This window comes from Vulpes vulpes, chromosome 15 (genome assembly GCF_048418805.1).
Source record: "Vulpes vulpes isolate BD-2025 chromosome 15, VulVul3, whole genome shotgun sequence".
Taxonomy (NCBI): Eukaryota; Metazoa; Chordata; class Mammalia; order Carnivora; family Canidae; genus Vulpes; species Vulpes vulpes.
In genome coordinates, this window is record NC_132794.1 from 9,230,973 (window position 1) to 9,257,932 (window position 26,960).

At 39.9% G+C, this 26,960-nt stretch overlaps 1 pseudogene; it reads right to left on the reverse strand.

The window, feature by feature from the left end:
* Positions 1-4,893: 4,893 nt before the first annotated feature.
* LOC112910258 (ferritin light chain pseudogene) lies at positions 4,894-5,408 on the reverse strand (annotated as a pseudogene).
* Positions 5,409-26,960: the final 21,552 nt, after the last annotated feature.

Sequence of the window (26,960 nt, forward strand, 5' to 3'; positions counted from 1 at the left end):
TTTTATTTGAGTATAGTTGACATACAATTCTACATTAGCTTCAGGTGCATAGCAGAGTGGTTCAAAGGTTGTACATTATGCTCTGCTCACCAGAAGTGTAGCTACCAGCTGTCACCATGCAACAGTACTGCAGGATCATTGGCTATATTCTTTGCTGTGCCTTTTATTCCCCTGACTTATTCATTCCATAACCGAAAGCCTGCCTATGTATAAACGACTGGAAGCCTGTATATAAAGACCATGAACTTTAAACGTATATTTCAAAAGGAAAGTTCCTATTTTTCCTTGAAGTATAATTGACATATGACATTACATTAGTTTCAAGTGTACAACAAAATACTTCGGTGTTTGTACATATTTAAAAATGATCACTGCGGGGGATCCCTGGGTGGTGCAGCGGTTTGGCGCCTGCCTTTGGCCCAGGGCCCGATCCTGGAGACCCGGGATCGAATCCCACGTCGGGCTCCCGGTGCATGGAGCCTGCTTCTCTCTCTGCCTGTGTCTCTGCCTCTAACTCTCTCCGTGTGACTATCATGAATAAATAAATAAAATCTTAAAAAAAAAAAAAAAAAAAGAATCTTGTGGCCTCTACGGTCTCCTTCCTTTCACAAGACAGGAGAGATGGAGAGCACTAAAAGAAAACAGAGAAAATGTTGAGACTAATGGAAGAAAAGTAGGTAGAGGAGAATGTATCCCAGTAAGATAAATGTCCCATAATTAGAGGTGAATGGGTTTATTTACCCAGGTAGCTATTAAATCCATAATAAATACCTCCAAATACCCCTTTCCACTTAAAAAAAAATAAAAATAAAAATAAAAATAAAAATGATCACTGCGATAAGTCAACATCTCCCCATACATAGAGAAGTTTTTCCCTGTGATGAGAACTTTTAAGATCTAAAAAGCGTTATTTTTGATGGTGTTCCTTTTTACATCTGCACTATTATTTCTAAAATCTTTATTAATACGAAACACATACCGGATATCTTGTCTTTTTAAATACTTTGTCCAAACCCTTAATTTGAAAACTATAAGGTAGGATTCATATAAGCACAACAGAAAAAAACGTTTCTGAATTGTGATTTAAAAGTAATCATTTGCTGGGTTTAAACTTTATGTTTCAAACTGGAGCTTGTACAGATGAAGCATGAATCAGGTGTGATGCAGTCTCTCTGGCTTTGGTGGGACAGGGCTCCCACCCCAAGGAATTTTCTTTAACAGTGGCCTCTGATGTTCAGGGACTGGATCAGTGGAAATGAATAGCCAAAACCATATCTTGCTACATAATAAATGGTTGTCGGATGTAATGCACAATCTCCGTATATATATATGTATACATATATAGTGAACATGTGGACAACAGATGATTTTTAGATGTGACTAACATACTCATTAGGCATTTTAAGCAAAATTCTCCACTAGTCTCATTGTCCTGAAGTTGAAATACAAGAAGTTGACTGTGCTTCAGAATCCTGAAGTTTAACTGGGATCCCTTTGAAGTCTTTTATTATGATTGATGAATCATTTCAACATTTTTCCTACATTCAAAGGCCCACAGTAAAAGATAAAATCAAGTACCTTACTAATCAAGGATACCACAAAAGACTGGAAATCAGGCGAAAATGTGACATGAGCAGTAATACTAAACTCAAAAACCTGTATCAATCACTACAAATTTCAAAAGAATTTGGAAACATTTAAAGCTTTTAAAAAGTGCACAGGACTGATTTCAGAAACCATTTGGGAAATATTTGGGTGTTATTTGTAATAGAAATAAACCCGCTTTGATACTTTTCTCAAGCAAATGTTTTACAATAGAGTTTGGCATCACAAATCAAGGATGGAGAAAGGTTCTGTACCTGTCTGTTTGCAAGTGGATTCCCAGGATAGGGCTGGGTTTCCGCCCCATGTCTGTGACAGCTGCTGATGAGACGAAACTTGCTTTTTTAAGGGAGGCTACTTTTATGCCCAGATGGGGAGGGTTATCACCCACAGACTGAGGTTTTGGGGTTTTGGGGTTCTTGGCAAGGACTGCTAAAGATCTGACTTATCCTTTATTCCACTTTCAACACTCTGGGACAAGCCCCATGGATGACTGATTCCTGAAACTGCCCTGCTGAGAGGTGAAGAGGAAACTTCCAGCACCCTGGGAGGAGCATGAGGATAAGTTCACAGTGGGAACCCACAAAAGAGGAGCTGCCCAGCTCAGGGAGCCAGTGAAATCACAGTGATCATTAACAGGGCAAGAGAGTGAACAAAGCAGACTTAGATATCAAGACTGTCAAGGGCAAGGATCCAGATCATGCCCTCAAAACAACAAATTCCAGAGAGGTGTTGAAGTCGAAGATCGGCAACTTCTTATAATCTGGCTTCACCCCCATTTTTAAAAACTAGGAATTGAGTCCCCACAATCGGGTTGGATCAGCTATTTGTCCAGGCCAAGACTGCCATTGTCGTATAGACTTGCTTCATTGTGTTACTTCCTGGGTCAGAAATCATCACCCATCCTCCCCTCCTTTAAGCGGCAGCCCAGAGCCTTTAGCCAGTATTCCAAGCCATCTAAGCACTGTCAGACTGACTCTTGCAGGCTTACTTCCCCTATCCTATAACATTACCAGAATGATTTTCCCTTTTTGCTCTCATCCGATAGCAACATTGCCCAGACTCAAAACACTGTCTCACATCTCATTACCTCCAGAAAAACTTCCCGGATCACCCAACATAAATGAGACCATTTCCTCTTTTATGCCTCGAAGAGTCTCCTGGCTTGTCACCTTCATGATGCTCAGTCCACGCTGTCTAGGGCTGTTGCCCTGTATGTTCCCATTGAGAATCTTGAGCTTCTATAAGCTCATAGACAATAAAGGACACTCTGTTTTTCCTTTTCAGCAGCACTGGGCACAATGCCTAGCATGCACAGCAATGGCTCAGCACATATTGTGGAGCTAACCAGGTAAATTGGGTTTTATGTAATGGTTGGTACCTAAAGTAGCTTACATATAAGCCCATCCATCCATCCGTCCATCCATTTCTACATTGACTACATATTCTATCCACCTCAGTGCTTGGTCCTGGAAATACCGCAATGAGCAATAAAGTCATGATGCCTATCATCACAGAGTTTATAATCTTGTAGAGGAAAAGAAATAGTTACACAACTAACCATCACAATACGGTGGATTACTCTTATAGAATGCTTACTCCGTGCCAGTCATTATGCTAAATTCTTCTTCATATTATGTTATTGAATTTTCATTACCACCGTTGGAGATAAGCATTATTATCACTTTCTTGTGGATAAGGGGATGGAAGCTTAGCATATTTGTTATCTTAACTCCCCAAAGCCATCTGGCTAGTGAGCGGGAAAGCGGGAGACTGACCCAGACTGTTTGACTCCAGAGCCGGTGCTTTTTAACCACCACGTGGTATAAAGAATTACTGATATTAGAGGGATGACACATACCACAAATATCACATGTGTTAGTTTCCTATGGCTGCTATAACAAATTACCACAAACTTAGTGTCTCGAAGCAACACACATTTATTATCTTAAAGTTCTTTGGGTCAGAAATCTAACATGGGTCTCACCAGGCTAAAGCCAAGTTGTGGGCAGGACTACATTCCATCAGAGTTTCTAGGGGGAATCCCATTGCCTTGCCTTTTCCAGCTAGAGCTGCCAGCTTTCCTTGACCCATGGCCCCTTCCTGGATCTTCAAAGCCATCAGAGTCATTTCTCTCTGACCAGGCTTCTAACTTCATATTTCTCTCTGACTACCAGTGAGAAAGATTCTCTGCTTTTAAGGACTCATGTGATTATGTCTGGCCCACTTGGTAATCCAGGACAATCTCCCTATCTCAAGATTCTTAATCATAGCTGCATGACCCCTTTTACCATGTAAGGTGACATAAGATTAGGGATATCTTGGGGGGTGGGCACTATTCTATGGCCATACAATAAGATGATGTAACAAGGGGAGCAGTTGAGGGGTATAGGAAGGGCTTAGGCTTCCCGGGAGGGACAGGCACTCCAGGCTGAGGACCAAGGAGGTGCAAAGCCCCTGAAAAGCCACAGAGTTGGGGCCTTACCAAGTCTGAGAGTGACCAAATGTGGTGAATAGAGGAGGAGGAGTGGCTCCTGCTATGGCTGGAGAGGATGGCAGGGGTCAGATCTTGAGAAACATGCCCTGCAGGTAGGGGAAGGATTCTGTTATGATTCTAGGAGAAAATGACAGTAAGTAAAAGTGTCAAAAAAAGGCCATGATAGATTTGCATTTTCAGATCACTCTGCTACTGTGTAGAGAACAGGTTGGAGGGGAGCATAAGTGCACACAATTAGTAGGGTATTTCAGTAGTTCACGTGGGAGATGTTGATGGCCTAGACCAGGATAGGGGCACTGCAGGTGAGGAGAGGCCAGTCTGGGCTCTTCTCCAGAGCAGATAGCAGGGTTGGGGATTGCCTGAATGTGAAGTAAGGGAGACATATTCAAGTTTCTAAGTGGGATAACCAGAGTGGGTAAGGCCTTTCGTGTTGACACAGTGGTGGCTAGAGAACGCCAGGCTTGTGGATGGGAGTGAGAATGATCAGAACCAAGTGTCTGTAGAAGTAGCAAAGACAATTAATATAGGAAAGAAAATTTATCATGGTGGTAGGAGGCCAGCAAGCAGCATCAGGGAAAAATTTGGCAGAATCATTCCTTTTAGCTCTTGTAATTGAATATTTACAGAGGCCATACTGCCCCCCCGCCCCCCCCCCCCAAAAAAAGCTCTATTGTTTCCATTAGGTTCATGGCTTGGGAGAGGTCTCCAGGGTAGCTAAGCTACCTAGTGGCTGCAGGGACAAGCTCTGGCACCAGTGGGATGCCAGAGGAGCCCCTCAACAGCTTCAGAGATGCCTAGTCATGCTTGCAGGTGATCCTTTTGAAAAACTATTTGCCCAGTCCAGCTTGTAGGCCAGCCAGCCTGTTGAGGTGAGTTAGGTGGCCACCATCTTCTTAATGAGTTTCACCTCCTCTCTAGAACATGGTTCTCCAGGAAGTCCACAGAGATGGAGATGTGTGTAGACAAAAGCCAGGGCACACAGATCCAAAAGGGCCTGGCTCAGGTTCTTCTCCAGAACCAGGGTGGCTTCCATGAAATACAGGACTTTACTCTATTCATCCTGGGATGCTTCTGCACATTCTGGGCGAGGCTGTAGCCACTGCACTGGTTTTGCATCTTCAACACCCTTGCAATTCTTCTAAGCCAGCTCATGGAAGAAGTGGTCCAGCCCTCCAGTGCCACATTGTTCACGGTGGAAATAGAAGCCCAGACAGTAGTAGGTGTAGGAGACCCACAGATGCATGTTGACCAGGAACCTGATGGCAACCTCCACCTCAATGGAATAATTCTGTTGAATCTGGGAGCTCATGGTAGATCAATAATAAGGAGCTAAGCTCAAGTGAGGATGTTGGCTCATCCTGAAGTCAGAGGGTGACTGAGAAGATGGTTCTGAAGGTTGTGCCTATATAAAAAGTTGGAGGGTGGTTGCAGACTGGTGAAAGGGGCATCCCTGGGTCTGTTTGGTCCCAAGACTGTTGAAGCAAGAGACTGTGGATACTTTGCCTGCAGAGGCCTTATTTATTTTTTATTTATTTATTTATTTATTTATTTGCCATATTGCTTTAAGAGGACTCAGTACACACAGTTAAAATGTCTTCTGGAAAATTATGCAGACCAAATATTCTGATTGTTGGTTTGGTTTGACTAAGGGTGACAGATCTGTTATCATATTTCAGCCTCGCCATCTTAATAACCAAACATACTTTTTGCTTCCTTGCACATGATACCTTTGTGCACACGTATATTTCTTCTGATCCTTAGCCCGATGACAGAATGATTCTTTGGGCACAGTATAGTATAACCTTGATTTTCAATAAGATTCATTTTGTTCTTTAGTGAACACATATAGAATTGTATGTTTCAACAAGGTTCACATTTTGCAAAAGGAATATTCTAGAGAAATACGTTTGGGCATGAGTGAATGATGGGACTTAACAAGGAAAAGCCATCAACCCACCATGCAAAACTGAATAACCGAATGACATGCACACACTTGTAACTACCAAGTTACTTTATATACCTGTCCTGGGATGAGAGTCCATAATTATCTTATTTAGATCTTATAATATGTCCACATCTACTAACATACGTTAGGTTTAGAAACTCCATACTGGAAGAGAATAGATTCTCCCAGAAAGCAAGAACACTTTGGGATTCTTTGGCCTCCCATTTATCCCTGGGGACTACAGTTGTCTGCAGGCTGGGTTGACTCGGATGCCCAGACTTCTGCGGAGAGACATCCCTTTTGGTCTTTCCTATAGTCTGTTTCAGTGGTTCTCAAACTTCAGTGAGCTTAAGAATTACCCTACAGGGCTGTATAGATAAAGCGATGGATCTCATGCTTGTCTTGCAATGTAAGACAATTTTAAGGGTATTTTAGACTTTAATTTTTGCCTCTGGTGCTGATTGTAGAACCTAAACGCCATGGGGTTCTGGGAACCCAGTGCAATCTGGGGCTATAATTCCATGTCTGATTTTGGGAGGCATTTCAGCACCTACCTCTGAACAGAAAAGCAGCTGCAGTTAGAGATAGCAGGGGGACACATCATTGTGAACCTGATTAGATAACCAGAAGGGGATAAGCACCCTGTGGTCATGCGTGTGGTAAAGAGGTCCTGGAGTAGCAAAACAGCAGATACTAGTTGTCACATGCCAGTGTAAGAACAGAGGTGGACCTAGGGTATATGCAATGAGATTCCTTTCCACGGGAAGGACCAAGGTTATCACCTGGTGTTGTACAACCAAAGGCCTATCGTAGTTTCAGTAAAAAGAAGTATTGGGAGCATCCCACTGCTTGTGGTACACACAATATTGCCATAGGCCAGACAAGCTCTAGCACTGACTTTTATAGTTACATTAGCCCCTGCCATGTTAAAACAGACGCATTAATTTGAAGTTTTGTGGCTTTTTATCATCTTGATTACATTTATTTTAAGTGTTATTGTGATTTTATAGTGGCCGAAGTGTTCTAAGGAAACTTAGAATATGGAAACTTATTTCTAGTTTTTGGTGGGTTGACATTTAAGAAATATTACAATATAAGCAAATTACTCAGACTTGAGGCATAATGCATTTGGTGTTGCATGGAAATCACTCCAGGAGCTTATAAACGCCAGCCCATTCTCAAATACTCACTGCACATGTGGGATCTAAAGGTGAGTAGGTGGGGATGCCTGGGTGGCTCAACAGTTGAGTGTCTGCCTTTGGATTCTGGGGTCCTGGGATCGAGTCCCACATTGGGCTCCCCATGGGGAGCCTGCTTCTCCCTCTGCCTGTGTCTCTGCCTCTCTCTCTCTCTCTCTGTGTCTCTCTGAATAAATAAAATCTTAAAAAAAAAAATAAAGGTGAGTAGGTGGTAAATGTGGAAACTTTTTTCCTATTAAGAAGTTCCATGTCCTGCTCAACTTAGTGGAACACTGCCATTTACTATTCCTAAATACAATGAGAAAGCATATCACATCCTTCATAGCTGCTGTGTGAAAATGGCACCGAGCACTATATAAATAAGTCCTTATTAATTCTGTAGTTTCCAAAGTGCTAAGTTATAAAAACATCAGACCCTGAAACCCCTGCATGCCCTTAACACAACGCATAGGAAATTCGTTACAAAACCCATTTAGTAAAAAAAACAAAAAACAAAAAACAAAACCCACATGTACAGTGAATTTAGCAGAAAAGCCTTTTAGAGAAACAGCCACCAAGATAAGACCTGGTAAAAAACAAAACAAAACAAACAGAAGCCTGGAAAGGTTGTTGTCTGTGCCAACCTTGACTTTCAAGCTGAACTCTCCTTGCTAAGTGTAAATTAAGGAAGGAGCTAGCAGGGGCCTGCACTTCCTGTGGTTCCTTAACGCGTTGCGGGCATTGATGTGTTCGTGCTGACCACCCGCTCATCTGCAAACTCCAGCATCTTGTACGTGCTCAGTGAGTGTCTGAGGAATGAGGGGAGCAAGTGCTTCCAGAGTGATTTCCATTCAAGCCTCACTTACCATGGGCCTCAGCCCCTTGGCAGCTCCTGTAAATGAAGTGCTGCCTCTAGGCACATGGGATTTTCGAGAGGGACCGTGCAAGTGCTTGCTGCTTTCCTGGGCTGCTGCCTTGCGACTGTGTACGGGATTCATCGTGACTGTGCCCGTCCCAGCTTGGTCCAGCGCATCTGCCAGCAGGCCCACCCTTGGCCCTTCAGCCTGTTCTGATCAGTGTACTAACCAGCCCATTTCCATAGGTGAATGGGGTCCAGAATAACCTCCATTTCCTTCTGCCCTGAGTCTGGTGAACCCCAAGTATCCTGCCTACCCCTGGTGTCTGGGTGAACTGCAGCCTTATTTTACCTTCTCATCTTTTCTGGAAGCTTGGGTGAGTGGGCCACTGATGAGGCTTCTTCCTCAGAGCTAGTCTGCACACAATATCCCACTGAGATTGGAGTCTTGCCCTGCCCTGGCTAGGGGAGGATTTTGTCATCCGAGTCTTGCATCCTTCTTTCTCTGCAGACTCTCAAACTCCTGGCTTTGGCACAGGTTGGATTCCTGGAGGAGTGCATAGTCAAAAGCCTTGGCTCGCTACATCCAACTAAGGCTTGGTTTAGATTTACATCTCAGCACCCAGCAGGATTCCTTCCTCTCTGCATAAGTGAGTTGATTTTTTAGCTCTATAGATTTTGCTCAAAGCAAAATCTTAATTGCCTACCACTGAAATGAGAATTGTATTACTTCTTATGAAAAATGTACATTAGGGGAACCTGGGTGGCTCAGATGATTAAGTGTCCAACTCTTGATTTCAGCACAGGTGATGATTTCAGGATTGTGTAGTCAAGCCCCACATCGGGCTCTGTGCTGGGTGTGGAGCCTGCTTGGGATTCTCTCTCTCCTTCTCCCTCTGCCCCTTCCCTACTGCATACTCATCTCTTTCAAAAAAAGAGAAAAATGTACATTAGGAATAGTGTTCATGTGGATTCAGAGGTGAAGTCCAAGCTTAGAGTTGGTACATCTTTGGGATCCGTCTAAATAATCTCACAATGGTTGTGATCCTGGTTCTTGGCACTTGGTATAACTGGGTGCTGGAAGTCAGAGGTTTTAAACTGGTTTATAGGTTTATATCTCATCATGAAGATTTTTTTTTTATTCGTTTCCTTGTTAATTTTTTTGAGCCTATTTTTGCTGGAATGGCAGCTATTGACCTAACCAATTCCCAGTCACTCATCCATTTGTCCGTCCAAATACAAGATACATTGGTCCTGGCATCTGTACCAAGCAAATGGGGAGTGGCCATGTTGGCCGTTGCCTGGACTTCAGAAGAAAGTTTGGGATTCACTGAACTATTAGATGTTCATTTGGTTTCTCAGGTTGACATGGGCAGTAAAAGAAATATCAAGATGTAGGAGAAGTCTAGGGCACAGTAAATTCTTATTCCTCTCTGAGATAAAATCTCCCATTATTTTTTTGGGAGAAGAATCAGACTGTTTCCCCAGTGAGAAAGATCAAGTTGCTAGACAAAGGGCATGCGTGGGATTTTCTATTTGCAGAGACTAATCATTTGAAACCCACTTTGCAGATTATCTCACTACCAGCCTTTGCTCCTGCTTTTGTGCTTTTCCCTGCCTGATCTGTGATTTTCACTGCTCTCCACTCTCTGTGCCAGAATCCAGTGTCCAGATGCATAGTTGGTTGTATGTCTTCTTCTTCTTTTTTTTTTTTTTAAGATTTAACTTATTTATTTGAGAGAGAGAGAGAGAGAGAGAGAGAGAGAGCAAGAGCAAGAGAGCATGAGTAGGGGGAAGGGCAGAAGGAAAGGGAGAGATAGAATCCTTAAGCAGACTCCCCACTGAGCACAGAGCCTGACATGGGACTTGATCCTAGGACCCTGAGATCATGACCTGAGCTGAAACTATGAGTTGGCTGCTTAACCAACTGAGCCACCCAGGTGCCCCCGGATGTATGTCTTTAGACCAAGCCCCATCCCTTTCACAAGCAAAGCTGTCTTCTTGTGGGCCCCTGGGTGGGGTTTTAGGATGTCTCAGAGCATTGGGTGCCTGACAGTGGTTTGTAATTCAAAGATGAATGGCTTGTTATAAATACCAAGGCAATCCTAGCCAAGAAAGTAGGTTTGGGGTTTGGTTGTTGGAGTAGAGGATTACAATAGCTTCCAATTCAATTTTTATAGGAAAAGCCAAGTTCCAAAACCTGGGAGTGGGGGTTTGAGCACAGGGAGAAGATGAGATGATGATACAGGGAGGGATGAGACTTGAGACTGGATACTGTGGACACTTGGAATCACCACAGGCTATTCTGAAAACGTGAACTTTCCTGGCATCTTCATCCGCTAATGAAAACTTTGTGACATCTGCGATTGCATTTATCTTTTAAATTCTCTTTCTAACCATTGTTTTGGGTAGTCTGGTGCTTCATTAGTAATGATTTTACTGACAGTTCCCTTAAACAGTCTCTGAATTCAGGTGGAAGAAGATGGATTTTTAACTAATCTTTTTTGGCATAAACATATATCATATAGGAGACTAACTATTCTTTCCATTTTTCATTTGTTTTCTTTGGTGTTATCTGACATTGGGTTGTCAGAACAAATTAAGGCAGTGAGTGAGCAATAATTGCTTTGCGATATAAAAAGATGGGTAAAAATTGCTTTTTAACTAAGTAGATGCTCTATTTCCTACATCTCAAATATTTAAGGCAAGCGACTGTGTATTTAGCAGACAGGCTTATAGGATGTATTTATGGACCTGGCCCATGTTTTGAAACTGGGGATTTGTACTGAATAATTTGGATTTGCGTGCTTCGTGGCTCAGCTTTCCTGAATCAGTGCCAGCCTCCTCTTCCTTTTGCGTGATGTGCATGGGGTCTTGCTGTTAATGTTAATCTTGTCTGCCCGCTGTATCCTTTCTTCAGACCATCCACTTGCATCCTGTGCTGCAGCTGATCCCATTTCGATATAACTGAACTGTTAGGAGCCACCTGATTATTTCTAAAAACATCTTCAAAACTCAATTCAAGAGCAGATTGATAAACTCCTTGGAACTCTAGGCCCAAGATGCATGGAAGCATGAAAAAAACAAGCCATGTACCATTGTCGTTTTCTTGAATATTTATTTCAGCCAATCGCTTGGTAGATTCCAGGGGTTTTTAATCTGTTATAATTTTCAGCGTGGGAAAAGTGAAGCAGAACAGTCCTTTTCTGCCCTCTCCCAATTAATATGTGCAATAATGAGAATTCTTGGTCCTTAGAACTCTTTGTGATCCCATGAAGACTGGCAGGTTGGTTAACCGGTGGGACCTGGGCATGTTATCAGGTAGTATAATTTGTGTAGGAAATGTGAAAAGATGGAAAGTCACCTTTTAAAAGAGAGGGGAAACTCACTCCGATTTGGCCAAGAGAGATGATCAGGCCATTAGCTGAATAAGGTAAATTCTTTGGGTAAAAGTTTCATTGGAATATCACCCCTTAGCAGCAGGTTATTGAAACGGGAAACTGGGATTAGCCTTGTTGGGTTGTCTCATAGTCCTCTCAGACAAAGCCCAAACTGGATGAAAAATGGCAGCTAATTTCTTTTGAGCTTTTGTGTCACAGATTCATGTGATAAATCTTAAAGCTTCAAGTGCAAGTGGTGGACTCCAGAAATGCCTTAAAACTGACTAGGTATGTATGTATATGCATGTGTGCATAAGTATTTTAGATCAATTTCTTGGGGGGGAGATAGGACTCATTTATTAATTTAGGATTATTTTGCTACACAGGAATCACTACCAATAGGCACTTGTAAATTTCCGGATTGATTAGGTAAACAAAGAACCAAAATGGGTTAAATGCTTATCCTCTGTTGTGTGGCGGTGTAGGGAAGCTACAGGACACAACCCAGAGCCCCAGGAATCTATAGTCTCCAGGGAAATGGTCAGGATGGAGAGATGGATAGAGCTGGGACCATGAGTGGAGAACAGAGCATGTCATCAGTAATATTCTGCAGGGGAGGTGGAGGATGAAGAGAGGGTGAAGTGTGTCCAGGGGTAATAGCCAAACCATGGAAGTGAGACGGATCAGAAATAGATAATCTAACAGAGGGACAGTGACAGCCAGGTTGAGGCCTTGGAAGGCTTTCGTGGACGGGGGTGGGGGGGTGGGGGTTGCATTCCTATATGTCCAAATAATGAGGAAATGGCTTGTGGCACAATATTTCTCCTTCTTGGAGACTATTCTGTTTGAACTAATGAATATTTAATCCCAGATAGCTAGATAAATATTTAGCCTTTGATCTTTTTCTTAAAGAATTATCTGGATGTTTGGAAATCTATTTTCATCCTTCTACCTCGCATAGTGTGTGAACCGCTGACCTTAGAAAGTCTTTGGATAGAGTAAAGAGTGTCCCACTGTCTTCTAATTGGCCCAGATATGTCATATTATATTAATACAATGCCTGACATTAAATCGCCTGTGGATTCCTTATGTAAATTTTATTGGGTGTGTCATTCTTCTAAAATATTATGAAATTTAGTTTATGATTTTTTTATTTAGAATTTTTGGTCTATAGTTGTGAGATTGGCCTATAGGTCTTTTCTCTCATTTCTGGATTTTCTACTTTTCTGGTTTTGGTTTCTAGATTAGAACAGTTATATAAATGATGTTGGCCAGCTGTCTGTATTTTCTGTGCTCTGCAGTGATTTATATATATCCTAAAAACAACCTATTCCTTATTTAAAAGTATATCTTAAGAAACCTATTATGGTCTATAATCCCTTGGAGATAAATTTTAGATAATTTTTCTAATTTTTCTGTAGTTTTAGTTTACTCAAATGAGATGTTCTTGCTTTTGTTTTTATAGTGAACATTTTCTTAATTTGCCATTTCTTGAAGATTTTCAGTTATGACACAGCTCTATATGAAGTGTTCTTTTATATTTTAAAATCTTGGTATTTGTGGACATTTCTTTTTACATAGGTATATTTTTATTTTCTAATTTGATTTTCTGGATCTGAGTGACTAGGATTGTGTATTTGTGTAAAAAATTTCCAGAATTTCTCTATTAATCCTACAACTTGTGTAATAATACTATTTTAAAAATATATTTTCTATGTCCTGTAGATTTGCTTGCTTCTTGCATAGAGCCCTTAGTTCATTTGTTATTCTTTTAGTATTAAGAGAATTTAAATGTGAACTTTCCTGTGAGAACTATTTGATCCTACCTTAAAAGTTTTGTTAGTTTTAAAATATTATTTTAAAAGTCCACTTATTGGTTTGTTTAAATATTTTATTCAAGGATTATTTAATAGAATGCATATTAATTTCTATGTAGTGGGTTTTGTTGTTTAAATACTGTTATCAGTTTCTAATTATTTTTGCTTCATATTATGATGCTACGGTATTCAGTGAGTATTTATGATTGTTATATATTCATTTTGGGTTCTATTTTTATTGATATAAAATTACAGTTTTTGTCCTATTTAATATTCCATTTGGAACTTGACTTCATCAGAAATAAACTGTTTGCTTCAGGGGAGGTCGGTGGAAGGTTGCTTAATTAGGTGAAGGGCATTAAGGAGGGCATGTGATGCGATGAACACTGGGTGTTATATGCAACTGGTGAATAACTGGACTCTACATCTGAAACTAATGATGTAGCTAATATATGTTGGCTAATTGAATTTAAATTAAAAAAACTCACACTTTCCTATTTTTTAAAATCTATTTTTAAAATTTATGTAATAAATCTTTGCACATGCTCCCTCTAAACCTTTTCTGCTCATTGTATTTCTTTTTTTTTTCCTCATTGTATTTAAACATAACCTCTTGAGAGCAGAGTATATTTGATTTTAAAAATCCAATCTGATCATTGTTAGAGTTTTTGTTTGTTTCTGCCATGATTCTTATGCTGGTTTTTGGGTAAGTATTTTTTTCCTTTTCCCAATATTTTCTCTTCTTTTTTTGAGTACTTATTTTTTGCCTTTACAGTTTCTTGGGATTTTGAATCAGGGTACTCTAGTTTTTATTTTACTAATGGCTTTCTAAGTGAAAAAATGTAAAAATGTGTATTTCTATAAATAATCAAAATTAAAAATGATTTTTAAACAATTCTCTATATCAAATAAGAGATTTAATGTATTTTTACTTCCCTTACCCATTCTTAAGATTGAAAAAAAATTAACCTATGTTTTTACATTCAGATGATTGAGATTAAATATTTTTTATTATTCTATATTTGTAAGAGGTATTTTACATTTGTATTTAGTCTGGTCAGCGTTCATAATCTTCATTCAGATCATCTTTCATGAATTTCAGTGTTCACCACCAGTCCTTTTAGATCACAAAATTATTTTTTTGAGTCCTCTCTTGATCATTGGCATATATTTCTTCATAATCTTTTATTCATTTTAAATTTAGGCACAATTATATTTGCATTTTCTTTTAGCTTTCAATGTCCTAGAAGGGACTTCTGAAGCTGCTTTAAATTTTGTTTTGTTTTGTTTTGTTTCTTTTGTCTCTCCCTTTTCCTAAATTCTTATATGCCTTTTTCTCCATTTATTTAAGAGTTGTTAGAAAGTGTCTCAATGGAGCTCTTCTCATCAATTTAGGTTGAACCTGGTAAAAGAACCCTTTCCTTTCACATACTCAGGTGGGTGTGTCTGTGTTTTTTGAATTCATACATTTTCATAAATTATTTTAAATCAAAACTTCCTTTTCACCTTTTCTGGTGTCTTCCTCAAGAATTCACGGTATGTAAAAAAAAAAAAAAAAAGAAAAAGAAAAAAAGAGAGAATTCACAGTATGTTGGGGCACCTGGGTGGCTCAGTTGGTTGAGCATCCAACTCTTGATTTCAGCTCAGGTCTAAGATCTCAGGGTGGTAAGATTGAGTCTCACATGGCACTTGTCCTTGGTGGGGGATCTATTTGGGATTCCATCTCTCCCTCTCTGCCCCCACTCCTCCACCCCACTAAAATAAATAAACAAATCTTAAAAAAAAAAAAAAGAATTCATGGTATGGAAGTTGGTGGTGTTGGCTTTGGATATCTGCCATCTTTTTGCCCTTCATTTTATCTCCTTATCTCTTCACATTTATTCTGAACATCCAAATTTTTTTCCAAACCAGGGCTTCAGTTTTCCACATAATAAAGTCTGCTTTTTTTACCAGACATGAAGTGGATATTTAATTTAAGAGGGTAAACATGTTGTCTTGCCATTCTTCATGGTCTCACTCTCAGCCTTTTAGAGTTTATTCTCCTAATTTGCATTCTACCTTGTGGTTCTTTCTCCTAGCTTTTTGCTAAGTGGGGGCCCTCTCTTTGTTGTCTGCTTTGCTGACCTTCTGAACTGATAGAACGTGGGAAAAAGTATGGCCCCTGCATCTCCTCCTACTGAAGCGCTTGACACCTTAGAACTTGGAACTGCCCCTCCCTGTGTGCAATGCACCCTCACCATTTACCCTTTTCTCCTTTCTTCAAGTCATTTCCTTCTTCAGATAAAAGTATAAAGTGAGGCTCTGAATGAATTGTAACTATTAAAAACCTGCACCTACCCAACATGGGGATGGCTGAGCCATTTTCTGTTGTACACAGACATTGGTTTCTGAAAACACAGGCAAGATAAGGGTCTGAGCTCCAGGGGTGTCAACTGTTGGCTTTATTATGTAATTAGTGAGATGTCCTTCCATATTCTGGGAATAGTTTGCTGCCAATAATAGTTTCATTCTTCTTGTAGGGTTTTCCCTCTTTCTGTATCTTCTTCTATCTATTTTTCTTCTTTGTGGAAACTGGGGGTAGACTGTATTTTAAACTAGAGGTCAGTATCAATAGGATTTTTATTTATTTATTTATTTATTTTTTTATATTTTATTTCAAAGGACATTTATACCACTCTATCCATCATTCTGTGGCGATGCATCCCATTTAGTCAGAGTTCTCTTTAAGATGTCTATAAATGCCATAAGACACACAATGGCAAAGATAAGATAACATTCCAGGAAAGAATCAGGATGAGGTGTTTCAGTTTTCTCCCTGAATCATATTGTGGAAAACATGTTATGCTGTGGATTGTGACTTGTCTTGGTGGAAATAAGCCTGGTTTGGGAATCAGAAATCTAGACTTGGGACTCTGGAGTGGCGCAGGGGTTGAGTATCTGCCTTTGGCTCAGGGCGTGATCCTGAGATTCAGGATCGAGTCCCACATCTGGCTCCCTGCATGGAACCTGCTTTTCCCTCTGCCTACATCTCTACTTCTCTCTCTCTGTGTCTCTCATGAATAAATAAATAAAAAAGTCTTAAAAAAAAAATCTAGACTTAACCTCTAATGAACTATGAGAATAGATTTCTACTTCTTGACCTGTAAAAGGAAGAGGCTGAGTTAAAAGATTTCTATAGTCCTGTTGACTCACATTCTACATATTTTGAATTACCATCATAAACATTGCATGCCATTTCATCTCTCCATTGCTGAACAAAGCCTGGGGCAAGAAGAGGACAGTGCTTTGTGATAGGAATGCGGAAAGGTGTATTTGTGGATAAGCGGGATGTGATCTTGCCTTTTGGTGGCAGATCTTAATATATATCTTTATTCCTTGCATTATCCCATTGAGTGAATAAGGGGAGGAGTTACATGCCAAAGGGGATTTTCTTTAAGGAAATTAGGGCTGACCAAACAAGGGATTGGTTGCTATTATCAGACACTAATGGCCCCTGATAAGGTGTAATCAGATAGCACAAAGGGCAGGGTTTAGAGTTAAGTAACCAGGCTCCCTTTATGCAGGAGATACAGTGTGGCCATGCTTGGAATGGATTCTTTTCTCTGTAAATTTTTAATCAGCTCAAAAATTTTCATGGAACAATTTATTCCTTCCCCTCCCCCCATTACTTAGTTTCTTTTGACCTTGATTATGTGGAAATGTGAATATATATGTTGATAGTAGTTATTCCATGTTACACAGTTACTATCAGCCAAGGAACTTTCTGCACAGATCACAAGACTTTTTGTATCTTTTTTACCCCTTCATAATGGTGAGAATCTAAAGTACTCCTTGAAGGGCATTTCTTAACCAAGCATGTATGTTTTTTGGAACTGGTCCATATGATTTGAAGTATCAAGTTTCAATGTTCTTATCACACATTTGTTTAAAAAATACACTATCTGGCCTTGTGGAATTGATGGCACAAACAGGGACTCTCTCTGACTCCTTCTGGGGAGACTCACTTTAAGTCTATGGACCTCTAATCTGTCCATGATCATGGGGGGGATTTTTATGTATACTTTAGCCCTTTATCCACACCTCACTGAATTTCCTTCCCTGGACTCAAATTGCAAATGCATGGATAACAGGATCTTTTCTTTCCCTGGATATTCAATCAGATTCACACTTGGGCTGATATCACTCCTTGCCAACCAAAGTTAGATACAAAACCCGGTGAGTTTTCTGGAAGCAGATGCAGAAGTGGAGTTTGGTGTGCAGTACGTTTTTAAGGAACAACACATTAAAGAACAGGGGAGAAATAAGATTGGGGAGGTGACACCTACCCTTAGAATAGGCCTGACAATACCTCTGTCAACCTGGAGGGGGAGTTGTAGAGTGAATAGTATTGTGAGAGGAGCCCACTTTGGCCTGACACGGCTCATCTTCTTGCTCAGTCCTTGGGTGTAGACTGTCCTGAGAAGCCATAGTCTTGGGTGGGGTCTTTATGTAGCTCGGACAATTGTGAAGGAGTTAACATCTGGGGCAACCTTTTTTTTTAAAATTTTTTATTTATTTATGATAGTCACACATTGAGAGAGAGAGAGAGAGAGAGAGAGAGAGAGGCGGAGACACAGGCAGAGGGAGAAGCAGGCTCCATGCACCAGGTGCCAGATGTGGGATTCGATCCCAGGTCTCCAGGATCGCACCCTGGGCCAAAGGCAGGCACTAAACCGCTGCACCACCCAGGGATCCCTGGGGCAACCCTTTTTTGAAGGAGGATCTGTGTAAGCAGCATATCTCTAGGTCCATCATATATCCATCTTTCCCAATTACCTGTCCTTCGGGTGGTATTAAGTCATATATGACCTCAACTCTATGGTTGAAGTATGCCACTGAAGAAGGTTCATGGAATGTACTTAGAATAGTTTGGTACATTTCTGTTATATATTCCTATAGAAAAGGCTTTTAAATAACTGGCTACTCGATTCCTCTAATGACACTGCTATAGACTGGGCACTCTGGCAATTTAATCATAAATGAATTAATGACACACAATGACCTCTTTCTAGCATTTCACCTTGGGCAACTTTCTTAGCCTCCTGAGGCTGGAGTTTCCTCATCAACAAAGTGGTTGAGACTGAGAAGTCCCTTATCTTATAGGGTCATTGTAAAAATTACAAATGAGAACATAAGCTAAATATCCCAGCATATACTAGGGATTCAATACATGGGAACTGGACTTTCAAAAGAACATTTGCTTCTTCTGAAGATACTTTTGACCCTCCATTACAGGTCAGAAATTGAACTACGTGCCTTCTTTCCATTATTATCCTTTTTTAAAAATTAAACAAAATTAATTTATTTTTATTTAAATTTTGTTGGTTAGCATACAGTACAGTATTGGTTTCTGGAGTAGAATTCAGTGGTTCATCACTTACAACACCCAGTGCTCATCACAAGTGCCATCCTTAATGCCTGTCACCCATCTAGGCCATCCCCCACCCACCTCCCTCAGTTTAACCCTCATTGTTAAGAGTCTCTTATGGCTTGTTTCCCTCTGCCCTTTTCCTCTTTTTACCTTTTTCATATGTTCATCTGTTTTCTTTCTTAAATTCCACATATGAGGGAGGTCACATGGTATTTGTCTTTCTCTGATGGACTTATTTCACTTAGCATAATACGATCTAGCTCCATCCATGCTGTTGCAAATGGCAAGATTTCATTCTTTCTGGTGGCTGAATAATATCCCATATATATATTTATACCATATAAATAATGGTATAAATATCCATTTTTTTATCCATTCATCAATGATGGACATTTGAACTCTCTCCAGAGTTTGGCTATTGTTGATAATGCTGCTATAAATATCGGGGTGCATGTGCCCCTTCAAATCATATTTTTGTATCCTTTGGATAAATACCTAGTAGTGAAATTGCCAGGTCATAGGATAGTTCTGTTTTTGACTTTCTGAAGTACTTCCATACTGTTCTCCAGAGTGGCCGCACCAGTTTGCACTCCCACCAACAGTGCAAGAAGATTCTCCTTTCTGCAGCCTTGCCAACATCTATTGTTTCCTGAGTTGTTAGTTTTAGCTATTCTTGCAGGCGTGAGATAGTATCTCATTGTAGTTTTGGTTTGTATTTCCCTGATGATGAATGATGTTGAGCATCTCTTCATGTGCGTATTAACCATCTGGATGTCTTTTTTGGAAAAGTGTCTATTTATGTCTTCTGTTCATTTCTTTTTCTTTTTTTTTTTAAGGGAGAGGGAGAAAATCTTTTTTTTTTTTTTTTAAAGATTTTATTTATTTATTCATGGGAGACACACAGAGAGAAAGGTAGAGACACAGGCAGAAAGAGAAGCAGGCTCCATGCAGGGAGCCTGACGCGGGACTTGATCCGGAGACTCCAGGATCATGCCCTGGGCTGAAGGCGGTGCTAAACCGCTGAACCACCTGGGCTGCCCCGTTCATTTCTTAACTGGATTGTGTTTTGGGTGTTGAGTTTGGTAAGTTCTTTGTAGATTTTGGATACTAACCCTTTATCAGATATATCATTTGCAAATATCTTCTCCCATTCCATAGGCTGCCTTTTAGCTTTTAGTTTTGTTGATTATTTCTTTGCTGTGCTGAAGCTTTTTATTTTGAAGTCCCAGTAGCTCATTTTTGTTTTTGTATCCCTTGCCTCTGGAGACGTGTCTAGTAAGAAGTTGCTGCAGCAGAGGTCAAGAGGTTTCTGCCTGTGTTCTTCTCTAGATTTTGATAGTTTTCTGTCTCATATTAAAGTCTTTCATCCATTTTGAATTTATTTTTGTGTATGGTGTAAGATAGTGGTCCAGTTTCATTCTTCTGCATGTTGCTGTCCAGTTTTCCCCAACACCATTTGTCGAAGAGATTGCCTTTTTTCCTACTGAATAGTCTTTAAAAAAAAATAGTTTATTTATTTGAGAGAGAGGGCACAAACAATGATGGGGGCGGGGGAAAGGAAGAGAGAGAAGGGATCCCTGGGTGGCGCAGCGGTTTGGTGCCTGCCTTTGGCCCAGGGCGCGATCCTGGAGACCCGGGATCGAATCCCACGTCGGGCTCCCGGTGCATGGAGCCCGCTTCTCCCTCTGCCTATGTCTCTGCCTCTCTCTCTCTCTGTATGACTATCCTAAATAAAAAAAAAAAAAAAAAAAAAAAAAAAAGGAAGAGAGAGAAGCAGGCTCCCAGCTGAGCAAGGAGTCTGATGTGGCCTCTATCCGAGGACCCTGGGATCATGTCCTAAACTGAAGGCAGACACTTAACTGACTGAGTCACACAGGTGTCCCTCCATTGAATAGTCTTTTCTGCTTTGTCGAAGATTAGTTGACCATATAGTTGTGGGTCTATTTCTGGGTTCTCTATTTGGTTCCATTGACCTACGTGTCTGTTTTTGCACCAGCAGCACACTGTCTTGATGACTACAACTTTGTAATATAGCTTGAAATCTAGAATCATGATGCTCCAGTCTTGGTCTTCTTTTTCAGAATCACTTTGGATTTGGGGTCTTTTGTGGTTCCATGCAAATTTTAAGATTGTTTGTTTTAGCTCTGTGAAAAATGCTGGTAGTATTTTGGTGGGGATTGCATTAGATGTATAGATTGCTTTGGATAGTATAGACATTTTAACAATATTTGTTTTTCCAATCCACGAGCATGAAATGCTTTCGATTTCTCTGTATCCTCTTCAATTTCTTTCATAAATGTTCAATGGTTTTCAGAGCACAGATCTTTTACCTCTTTATTTAGGTTTATTTCTAAATATCTTATTGCTTCTGGTGCAATTGCAATGGGATCAATTCCTTGATTTCTTTTTCTGCTGCTTCATTATTGGTATATAGAAATGCAACAGATTTATGCACATTGATTTTATATCCTGCAAACTTTGCTGAATTCATGTATGAGCTCTAGCAATTTTTTGGTGGAGTCTTCCAGGTTTTCTAGAGAGTAATTCTGCCTGCAAATAGTTAAAGTTTGACTTCTTCCTTGCCAATTTGGATGCCTTTTATTTCTTTTGTTGTCTGATTGCTGAAGTTAGGGCTTCCAGTACTATTTAATATACTGGACATCCTTGTCTTGTTCCTGACCATAGAGAGAGACTCTCAGTTTTTTCCCATTGAAAATGATATTAGCTGCAGGTTTTTCATATATGGCCTTTATGATATTGAGGTATGTTCCTACTTTGTTGAAGGTTTTTATCAAGAAAAGACGCTGTATTTCATCAAATGTTTTTTCTGTATCTATTGACAGGATCATATGATTCATATCCTTTCTTTTAATAATGTGTGTATCATGTTGATTGATTTGTGAATGTTGAACCACCCCTGCAGCCCAGGAAGAAATCCCACTTGATCATAGTGGATAGCTCTTTTAGTGTATTGTTGAATTCAATTTGCTAGTATTTTATTGAGAATTTTTGCATCCATGTTCATTAGGGATATTGGTTTTAATTCTCCTTTTTAGTGGCATCTTTGGTTTTAGAATAAGGTAATAATGCTGGCTTTGTAGAGTGAGTTTAGAAGTTAGAAGTTTTCCTTCCATTTCTATGTTTTTGGAACAGTTTGAGGAGAATACATATTAATTCTTTTTTAAATGTCTGGTAGAAGTCCCAGGGCAATCCAGATGGTCCTGGATTTTTGTTTGTTGGGAGATTTTGTATTATTGACTGAATTTAATTGCTGGTTCTGGGTTTGCTCAAATTTTCTATTTCTTCCTGTTTCAGTTTTGGTAGTTTGTAGGTTTCTAGCAATTTGTCCATTTCTTCTAAGTTGCCCAGTTTGCGGGTGTACAATTTTTCATAGTAATCTCTTATAATTGTTTGTATTTCTGTGGCATTGGTTTTGATCTCTCCTCTTTCATTCATAATTTTATCTATTTGGGTCCTTTCTCTTTTTGATAAGTCTTGCTAGGGATTTACAAATTTATTAATTCTTTTGAAGAACCAGCTCTTAGTTTCATTAACTAGTTCTATTATTTTTGTTTTTGTTTTTCGCCTTTTCTATATTGTTTACTTCTACTCTAATCTTTATTATTTCTGTTCTGCTGGCAGACTTTATTTGATGTTCTTTTTCTCCATTATCTTGTTGAATCCTCCATGTATTGGTTTGCCAGGACTGCCTTTACAAAGGGTCAACACCTGGAGGTTTAGATGAACAAAAGCTTACAGTTTCATGAGTTCTGGAGGCCATAAGTCCAAAATTAAGGTGTAGGCAGGACACTGCTCCCCCTGAAGTCTCCAGAGGAGGATCCTTCCTGGATCTTCTAGCTTCTGGGGAGTCCCAGACATTCCTTGGTCTGTGACAGCACAATTCTAATCTCTTCTTCTCCACATCATCTTCCCTCCATGTGTATCTCTTTATGTCCATTTTTTTCTTCTTTGTATAAGGACACCAGTCTTATTGGATTAGGACTCACTTAACAACCCCATCTTAACTCAATTACCTCTGTAAAGACCCTGTATCCAAATAAGGTCACATACACAGGAACTAGGGATTAAGACTTGAACATATCTTTTTGGGGGCACAATTCAATTCACAGCACTCCCAAATCTCTATAGGGTAGGTATTATTATTCATGTTAAATAGACAAGTGAACTGAGACTCCAAGAGGCCAAATAATCCACCCAGAGTCACATAGCAGGCAAGTGGGGAGGTGGGAACTTGAATGGAAATCCCTCTGGATTGCCAGGGCATGCCCTTTCCACTGAAACATTGCAACAATGTTTTAGAATTCCATATATGAAACTTCTAAGTAAATGCGGAAGGATTTGAAGGTAGGGATGAATTAAGAGATTCAAGTTGCTCCAATAAAATTAGCTGTTATTGAGCAAAATAGCCTAAAGCAACTAGAAATTTGTGAGCCATTTTGCTGAAAACAACAAGGCACCTACCCACAACATGCAATACCTAGCAAGGGGTTCCAAACCTGCTTTTTTCCATTTCCTCTTCTTACCTGCAGTTCCTGGCACTTTAGACTGTTTTTAACCACCCAGGCCTCAGTTTCCCTGAAAAGAAAATTGGCAATTTGTGTTCCATAAACTGTGACATGAAGTGGATTAAAAAGTAGCTTGTATCTTGCTCTAGCAACGAGAGTTATAACAACTCCAGTAACAAATGCTTTACTAATACAGGTTTCATAATAGTAAATATCCAGTTCTGTTTGAGCATCTTCTCTGTGTCAGGAACTCAGGGCCTGATAGTGGTGTCACTGAGTGTTTCCATGTGGAATGGCACAGCCGCAGAAAAAACTCACTGCTTTCCTTTGCTCTCACACTTATCTTGCGGCCACCAAATGTGGGGGTTCTTTCCATGCTGACCAATTCTCCAACATTAGCTGGGTGTCCTATGATCAGTTTAGTTTTGACACTCTCTACCTGGAGTCAGATCAGTCTGGAGTCAGGCTCAGTCCCACTGACTGCTTCCACCCCCCCATTTCAGATGTGCATTGCAAATCCCAGGTGTCACCTATTCCCCTAATTGACTAGCTATAAACAAGGTTCAATAATTTGCTGGAAGAGCTCACAGAACTCAGGAAAACAGTTTACTTGCTAGATTACTGGTTTATTCTGAAAGTCTATGACTTAGAAACAACCAGATGGGAAAGATGCATGGGGCAAGATGTGTGGGAAGAGGTGGGGAGCTTCCATGCTCTTTCCAGGCACACCACTCTCCTGGTACCTCCATGTGTTCATCAGCCTGGAAGCTCTTTGAACCCTGTAGTTCAGTAATTTTATGGTGGTTTCATCACACAGGCATCATCAATTATGAAAGTCCCAAGCTTCTAATCATGGTGTGATGTTTCTGGTGACCAGCTTCCATCTTGAAATTGTCTAGGAACTTACCAAGAGTCACCTCATTAGAACAAATGATGCTTCTAACACCCAGGAAATTCTAAGGGATTTAGGAACTTTATGTCAGGAACCAGAGTCAAGGACCAAATATTAGAATATTAGAATTAGGGAACCACAAAGGTTTTAGGATCTCTGGCCAGGAACCAGGGATGAAAATATGTATTTCTTATTATATTACATCAAGGGGAACTGAGGAGGGGAACTCTGACTCTGGTTCTGCTGGTCAACTGTACCTTCCTTACAAAATGTTTTCTTACAACTAAGTTGATCATGACATAGCATCTTGGAAATATAAGACATCATCTCATTTTTTGAATTTCTAATGTGAGAAAGTAAAACAGAACAAGCTGGTTTTTAGAGTAAAGGTTAGTAAGTAAAGACCTGCAGGTCAAATTTGGCCTATCATCTATTTTTGTTGAAAGAGTTTTATTCAAATACAGCCATGTATTTGATTATGCCTTGTCCATGGCTGCTTTCATGTTACAAGAACGAAGATGAGTATTTGCATTAGAGACCTTCTGGCCCACAAAACCTAAAACATTGACTGTCTGGCATTTTCCAGAGAAAGGTTGCAGACTCTTGGTCTAGAGGATATACCCTGGGTAACTAACAATTTGAAGGTGAGAGACCTCTGAGACAAAGAATCTAAGACCAATCACTCAGCCAAAATAGAAGCTGATAAATAGGCGGGAAGATGCAGAGAGTGTTGTTACCTGAAAAATAAAACTAAAATACAGAAGATGATGATGTCAGTATTACAGGTGGTGGCAAAAGCAGAAATCCAGTATGAAACTTTGGCTGCTAGAATGCATATAATGGCCAGGATCAAGTTAAGGCCTTAACTGAATAAAATAAATGAGGTGTCTGTGGGTGCATGGGTCACCTCACATGGTAAGACTCAATCAATTTCAGATGAATGAAGTTAAAATAAGGTTTTAAAAAACTAAACTTAAAAATACTTTTAAATGTTCATTTGCCTAATTAGGAAATACATTTTTTCACATGATTCACTGCCACCTGTATATTTTTTGGGGTGAATCATCTATTCAAACATTTTGATCATTTTTTAAATTGAATAGCTTATGGTCTAATTATTAATTTTTTTTAAATTGAGATACAATTTACATACTGTGATGGTTAATTTTATGTGTCATCTTGGCTGGGCTGTGGTGCTTAGGTGTCTGGTCAAATACCAGTCTAGATGTTGCTGCGAAGGTATACACAAAATTCCATGATGAACAAAGTATGAACTTTATTTATTCATTTAAATTCAATTAGTCAGCGTATAGCACATCATTAATTTCAGATGTAGAGTTCACTAATTCATCAGTTTGCATATAACACCCAGTGTTCATCACATCAGGTGCCCTCCTTGAGTATGAACATTTATTTTTTATTTCTTTAAAGATTTTATTTCTTTTTTTTATAATAAGTTTATTTTTTATTGGTGTTCAATTTGCCAACATACAGAATAACACCCAGTGCTCATCCCGTCAAGTGCCCTCTTCAGTGCCTGTCACCCATTCACTCCCACCCCCCCCGCCCTCCTCCCCTTTTATTTCTTTATTCATGAGAGGCACACAGAGACAGGCAGAGACATAGAGGGAGAAGTAGACTCCTTGAAAGGAGCCTGGATGTGGGACTCCATCCCCAGACTGGGATCACACCCTGAGCTGAAGGCAGATGCTCAACTGCTGAGTCACCTATGCATCCCAAGTATGAACTTTTAAAATAAAGGCAGGATCCTTTTCACTATTTTTTAGTGAAAGGGATTATAAGGGAGAGGAGGGGAACTAAGTAGGAAAAATTAGAGAGGGAGATAAACCATGAGAGACTCCTAACTCTGGGAGACAAACAAAGGGTTGTGGAAGGGGAGTTAGGTGAGGGGATGGGGTAATTGGGTGATGGGCACTGAGGAGGGCACTTGATGGGTTGAGCACTGGGTGTTATACTATATGTTGGCCAATCAAACTTAAATAAAAACAAATGTAAAAAAAAAAAAGCAGGATCTACTAGGATGAGAGGAGTTGCATAATTGTGGGGTCAGGCCTGCAAAGAAGTCACTTATTACAGTCAGGATAATTTGGCATCACTAACTGAACATTAAAGTAGTGCTTTCCAACCATTTTAACATGATCGGATATTTGCAATATTTACAATGCACTACAGCAAATGAATGAAGGGAGCTGTGTGAACTTGTGGAAGAGAGAGAGAGAAATGTTAAGAACAACAGTGTGAGACACTGTCTTAAAGAGCCAGCGCTTTGTAATTAGTTGGCATCACATTCAGAAGGCTTAATTTCAAGAGATATTTATCCCCCAAAAAGCAGATAATAATGCTCTAATAAGTCCTGTACTTTGTGCTAAGACAAAGTTAATCAGGGTTTTCTAGGGCTGTGTGATGTGCTGGAACCATCACACCATTGGGACTCTGCCACTCACCAGTGAGAGGGTATTGGGAAGGTAATTAGCCTCTCTGGATCCTAATTTCATAATCTTTAAAATAAGGATAATGCCTGCTTTGTTAACTTCATAGTGTTCTTGTGAGGATCAGATGAGATAATGGTTGCAAAAGTGCTTTATAAAATTGTGGTGATCTGCAAAGTTGGCCATTGTTGTTTTGTGGTGGATTTTTTTTTTTTTGAAGCCAGTGTAGGGAGCCAAAACTAATATCCACTGTGTAGACCATGTCTCACAGAGTTTTTCTGTGTGTAGTTATGTTTGGGTGGGCAGAGTCCTGATTTGACTTATGATCTGTGTGTACTTGAGTAAAAGACAGAAATCAACACCCTGATGCAACCGTGGGTAAAGATTTTAACACTGAGAACTGGCAG